Genomic DNA, 6,329 nt, shown 5'->3' with positions numbered 1-6,329 from the left:
GGCTCGATGGCGGCTAGTTTTGGTTTCAATAACGAGGAGCCCTGGGGGTGGAGTGGTTCCGCGATGGGCTGCGACCTGCATGGTCTGTAGTTCGAAACCACCAGCAGCTCCTCTGGCAAACGACTGGGCTCTCTACTCCGGTCCCCAGTGCCAGTCCCAGAAACCCACAGGGCGTCACTGTGAGTCAGCGTTGACTCCATGGCAGAGAGTGAGAAGATCCTGAAATGGCAGATGCTCCCTGCCTCGCCCCTGCTTGTTCCGCAGCCAGGCTAATTCCACTCAGTTCACCTGGTCTGCCCTGCTTCACAGGTAGTGGAGCAGGTGAACCGTTGCTGCTCATCAGTTCCCTGTTCCCCGAGACTTGTGAAAAGTACAGAGTATGCTGGGGTATTATCACAGGGACCCTATAGAACAGGGGGGAAATGCCCCCCTGTGAGTTTCTCAGACTGTAACCCGTTGTTGCTGCTGGTCGGTGGCGTGGAGTCGGTCGGGACCCACATCGACACAATGCACAACAGAAAGAAATTGCTCAGTCCTGCGCTGTCCTCACAACTGACCCTGTCGCCGCCCCTGTGCCATCCATCTCATTGAAGGTCCTCTCTTTCAGGCCTAGCTCTTGGTGGGAGTGGGAAGCCTGGTCCTTCTCCGTGAGCGCTATACCGCCAGGGCTCCTCTGAATTTGGTTTGAGTTTTCTGGGGCCCCACGGAGTCCAAGGTAGGGCCCCCTACCTTCCCTTTGGGAAACCCAGGTTCGAATGCCCAGCCAGTGTTCTCCCTGCCCAGTCACCACCATTTGTCAATGTGTCGTGCCGTAGCAACCTGTTAGGAGCCCACGCCGTGCTGTGGGGTACGTGAACACTGGACCACAAGGGCAGTGGTTCAAAACCACTAGCTGCTCCGTGGAAGAAAGACGAGGCTGCCTGCTCCCGTAACTATGTACAGCCTCAGAGCCTGTGTAGGCTGGATTCCAGTGAGTGGAGGGTGTGGCACTTGAGTGCTAGAAGTCATGGCACCAGAATTTCAAATACCAGCCGGGCCACGCACGGGGTCATGGTTCAGTGGCCTAAGGACGTGTTTCCACCAATCAGCCGGCGTAAGCGCTAAGGCCCAAACAGAGCATCACTAAGCTCACTTGCGGTAGTCACCGTGTTGGGGGGTGGGTGCCAAGAGGGCCCACGTTGCCTGGTCACAGACACCCTGTGGCTTAGAAAGATTGCTTTGTTGTCACATGCATGGGAATGGAGAGCAAGAGGGGTCCTTTCTCCAAATGTCTGTCTCCCCGTCTGTTTGTCCTCACAGGATGAAGCAGTTTGTTTGTTTTTAAACAGACACAAGTGTTGGAAGGAGGGGCTCAAACTACAATGTTTGTCTTTAATAAAGATCTAGGTACAGTGTGTCCATCACGACACGAAACAAACCCCGCGTAAATCTTCCCGCCATCAAGTCGGTGCTGACGCAGAGGGCCCTGCAGGACAGGGTAGAACTGCCCCTGTGAGTTTCTGGAACTGTAGCACTGTTTCCCCTTCAAAGCCATTTTATTAGGAGCTAATCCAGACATACATTCCCGTAGTCTGATCCCATGAAGCAGAGTTGTATTGTTGCTTCCACCATCGATTCCAAAGCATTTTTCTTCCTCCTTGAGCTCGATATCAGACCCCCTTTATCCCCACACCTCCCCCGAGTGTGTCCCCCCAGGAACCCTGATTCTAATTGTTGTCTGGAGAAAAACAAGTCCTGCCTTTCTCTGATGCTGGAGGATTGTAACTCTTGAGTCAGGCCAGGTGTGCGGGTCCTGGTGTCCGTGAGAAGGGAGAGACGTCTGGGGAAGATTCCTGACACTCGGAGAAGAACTGAGCTCTTGACTTAGTGTCCTTGAGACCCAACCACGGGATCTCCGTGGGACCGGTTGGAGGGGTTCGGCGTAGGGTCGCAGCGATGGGGGATTTCTAGCCGTGTGTCAACAAATGGTCTGGGTCTCTTCACGAAGATTCCTCTACTCTGTTACGTCTCCATCATAAAATAATAGGGAAGTAGAGTCTTCCAGGCCCCGCAGCAAGCGCTTCGGGAGGGATCAAGCTCTAGGAGAGGACACCACTTTGGGGAAGTCGGGAGCGGGGCGGGCGGCTAGCAGGGGAGACCGGGCATGCTGGGTTGATGCAGCAGCCACAGCGATGAGGGTGGCAACTGTGAGGAGCATGGCACAAGACTGGGCAGCGTTTGTCCCTGGTTTGTGGGTTACCAGTGATCGGCATTCAACGCCCCGGCAACAAACAAGAGTAGGAAGGGGCTCCGGAGGGCGCATTTCAAGCAAGTTGCCAGGTGCTGCCAATCTTCTTCAGGCCCCTGTTGGAGAGCCTCCTGCCTCTTTAGGATCTGTTCTTCCCCCCCCCACCCCCTTCCCCAGTGGTTCTCGAGAAGATACAGGTGTTTGCCCCATGACTCAAGATTTCCCAAGCGGCCACTTGAAAACTATTGGTAAAAGCCCTCAGGCAGGAGCCACTAAGGATCTTGTTAGGTGCCATCCACTCAATTCGGGCCTGTAGCGACCCCACGCACAGCCAAACAAAATGCTGCCCGGCCCTGCGCCATCCTCCATTGTTCCCGTGTTTGAGCCCAAGAGGGTCGTTGAGTCATGTGTATGTCACTATATTCTTAGTCTGTTGGCTTGAGGCTGCTAGGAACTAGCTCATCAATGCCCCCACGCATTTCCCACTCAGTTCGACTCAATGTGGAGTTGGGGCTCTCGCTGTGACTCCCCCCACAACCCAGTGCTTTAAGAACGGAAGCTCTTCTAGGACACAAGGGTGGTCTCTCTCCCCTTGGCTCTGCTGTTAGGAACGCACTGTTCGCGAGGCTGTCAATCTTCACTGTCATCGACCAGCTTTCTCCTGTGGAGCCCCTGGTGGGTCCCAAGAGCCAACATTTCAGTCAGCTGAATGTTGGACCATCCCGTCCCCTTAGCATAGTGGTTCTCAACCTTCCTCATGCCGCAACCCTTTAACACAGTTCCTCACGTGGTGGTGACCCCCCAACCATAACATTATTTTGCTTGCTACTTCGTCACTGTCATTTTGCTACTGGGATGCATCGGGCGACCCCTGTGACAGGGTCATTCAACCCCCAAAGGGGTCGCGACCCACAGGTTGAGAACCACAGCGAAAGCGCTTTCCTACTGACTACAGCTGTCTGTCCGTTTCTCTATTTTCTAAGGTTTGTTTTTCCCTTTACTCCAACTCAGTCTGCGGGGAGTCTCACGGTAATTTCTCCGGAGAATCAAGTGTCTGATACTGGAAGCATGCTGAAGAAAATCTGTCTCACATGTCTGTCTTCTTTTCTTTTCTTTTTTTAACTCAATTGCTAAGAGTTCACAGAACTTCGGGAGAATCCCAGCGAATGACCAAGTGGATACACTGACACCAAGCAATGTGTTTGTATTGGGGGGGGATGGGGGATGGGACAAGCGTGTTCTCTCTCTCTCTCTCTCTCTCTCTTTCTTACACACACACACACACACACACACACACACACACACACACACATCCCTTGACTTGTGGAGGGCAGACGCCCCTCCTGGCACGGTAGTATTTGAAGAAAAAACAGCCTTCCTTTGGAAAGCTTGGCCCCATCTGTTGGGTTCCTTCTTCATGAGCCACTGCGCTCCTCCGTGTTTCCTTTGCTCCCCTTCTCCACTGTCCCCGCAGCCTCGAGACTTCTGCTGGCCAGGCGGCCTCCTCTTCCTCCTCTTCTTTTCTGTAAAATTTTAATAAATCATTTTATTGGGGACTCATACAGCTCTTACCACAATCCATGCATCCATGGTGTCAAGCACATTTGTACCCAGGTTGCCATCATCCTTTCCAAAACATTTTCTCCTTGAGCCCTTGGGATCAGCTCCTCTTTGTTCCCCTCCCATCCTTGTGAAGTCTTGATAATTTATAAATGGTTTTTGTCTTCGTATCTTACACCATCCTCTGTCTCCCTTCACCTGCGTTTCTGTTGTTTGTCCCCCTGGGAGGGGGTATGTTGATCATTGGGATGGGTTCCCCCTTTCTCCTTCTTCCTGATGGGTTTCCCCTTCTTCATTCCACACATTGGTATTTTCTTGCCAGGGATCTACCGTATATACTTGAGTATAAGTCGACTCGAATATCAGCGGAGGCACCTAATTTTACCACAAAAAACGGCATTAAAAATGTGCTGAAAAAAATTGGCTTATCCACGAGTATATATGGTACATCTCCTAATTCAGGAGGCTGGCGAGTGACAGTCCCCTCTTGTGCAGCTGCTAATCTGCTGGAGAAACCTGTACTGCCATCCTCGGGGCCAAAATCGAATGGTTCCCTCTTCTTAAGAAGGGGTTTTCTGGGCTTAAGTGTGGTGTCACGTCCTTCAATGTCAGGTTCCAGCTGTTCTGAAGCCTTTCCATTTTATATGACACGTTCCCAGTCCCTCCCTCCCTCCCTCCATCTGCACACCTGTGGGGCATCCTCCTCCCAGGAAGACCACTCTTCAACAGCTGTCTCTTGAGGAACTGGGCTTGGAAAAGTCATTTCATCACCATGTATGTCATTTCTGTCCTCCCCCCCGCTCTGCAGATTGATCTTTTTAGGAGTGAGAGCACTGTTGCTGGCAGATGGAAACGTTCCACAAAGGGAATTGTGTGATGGCCGTGGCAGGAATCAAAGCTTAACTTTCTCCCCTCCCGCCCGCCTGGTAAGAATGTCAAGATGTCCTAAACATCCAACTTTTCCAAGATGCTATGCTCCATTCTCCATACACACTCACACCCACACCCACACCCACACCCACACCCACACACAATCTCTCTCTCTCTCCCTCCCTCCCTCCCTCCCTCCCTCTCTCTCTCCCTCTCTCTCTCCCTCCCTCCCTCTCTCCCTCCCTCCCTCTTTCTCTCTCTCTCTCTCTCCCTCCCTCCCTCTTTCTCTCTCTCTCCCTCCCTCCCTCTCTCTCTCCCTCCCTCTCTCTCTCTCCCTCCCTCCCTCCTTCCCTCCCTCCCTTTCTCCCCCCTCCCTCCTTGAGTCTACTCCCCCCATGTCCTTGGGTTCTGTAATTTGTAGCAATGTGCTACACAAACTCACAAAACTTCAAGGAAATGTCTCACGTGGTGCTGGTGCTGTTCAGTCCAAAATCTGAGTGTTGGGCAGAGGTGACCCCAGGGCAGAAGGACCAGAGCCAGGGGCCAAAAAATACCCCAACAACCGCAGCAGGTCTTCTTGCTTCTACCAATGCTCAGTGAGGAGGCCTGCCTTTTCGGTGAGGCGATGGATGTGTGTATCCGCCAAATGGCAGCATCCTTGCACTCCCAAGGAACCCAAGAGTGCGGCCTGATCCCACTCTCTACTTAGGTCAAGTGTTAGATTCCATCCTATTCCTGTTTGTTGTTAGACAACACCTTCCAGAAAGTGACTATATCCAAGGGTGTATCAAAATCAGATATCACAGAAGGAACCGTGGCTAAGAGAGATCCGTTCATTGACTATAATTCACCTTTTCAGAATGCTTCCACTCAACATTCTGAGCTGTTGAGTTGATGCCAACCCAGAGCGAGTCTACGACAGAGTGGAATTTCCCCTTGGGGATTCCTACCTAGGTGATCGTCTTTGTGGTCAGTGGTTCAAACCTACCAACCATCCCAGGGGAGAAAGATGTGACTGTCTGCTTCCATAAAGATTACATCCTAGGAAATCCTCTAAGGCCATTCTCTATTTGGTCCTGTAGGATTGCTGAGGGTCAGAACTGAGTCAATGGCAATGAGAGTCTTTATGGAGGCAAATCACCAGGCCCTTCCTTTTGAGAAGCCACGGGTGTGTTTGAACTGCTGACTCTGAAAAGTTCTAGGGCAACTGAAAGTCTCGGTGTCAACTAAGCCCACGCAGAAGCACCCCAGCATCCATGCTCCAAAGACTAAATTATGTGATCCGAATCCAAAGAAGGGCATGGTATCAGAGCTTAAGTTGTGGGATTCTGGTGTGCGGAAGCTCTGGGGGAACAGAGGAAGTCCAAAATGCATTCGAAGGATCTACCCAGGGAAGCAGCCTCCTGTCATTTCCCTCTAACCATGACTGAGGGATGGGCATAGCCTGGCGATCAGACGAGGATTATTGGAGACACGCCTATAGTGGATTAAAATGATAAATCTGACTTGAAAGGTTAAAGTCTTGTCATGCGATCTCCCTTTGGACACACTTGGTGCTCGATCTGGTTTTCAATATTTTGTGGGTTTTTTCCCCTTCCATATTGGGGTTTATCTCTCTTGTGTTTTGTCATTGCTGGTAGCCTTCTTGACTCTGTTATGCAGTTTTACATGC

Source organism: Tenrec ecaudatus, chromosome 18, assembly GCF_050624435.1.
Source record: "Tenrec ecaudatus isolate mTenEca1 chromosome 18, mTenEca1.hap1, whole genome shotgun sequence".
Classification (NCBI taxonomy): Eukaryota; Metazoa; Chordata; class Mammalia; order Afrosoricida; family Tenrecidae; genus Tenrec; species Tenrec ecaudatus.
Note: the sequence above shows the minus strand (reverse complement) of the source record.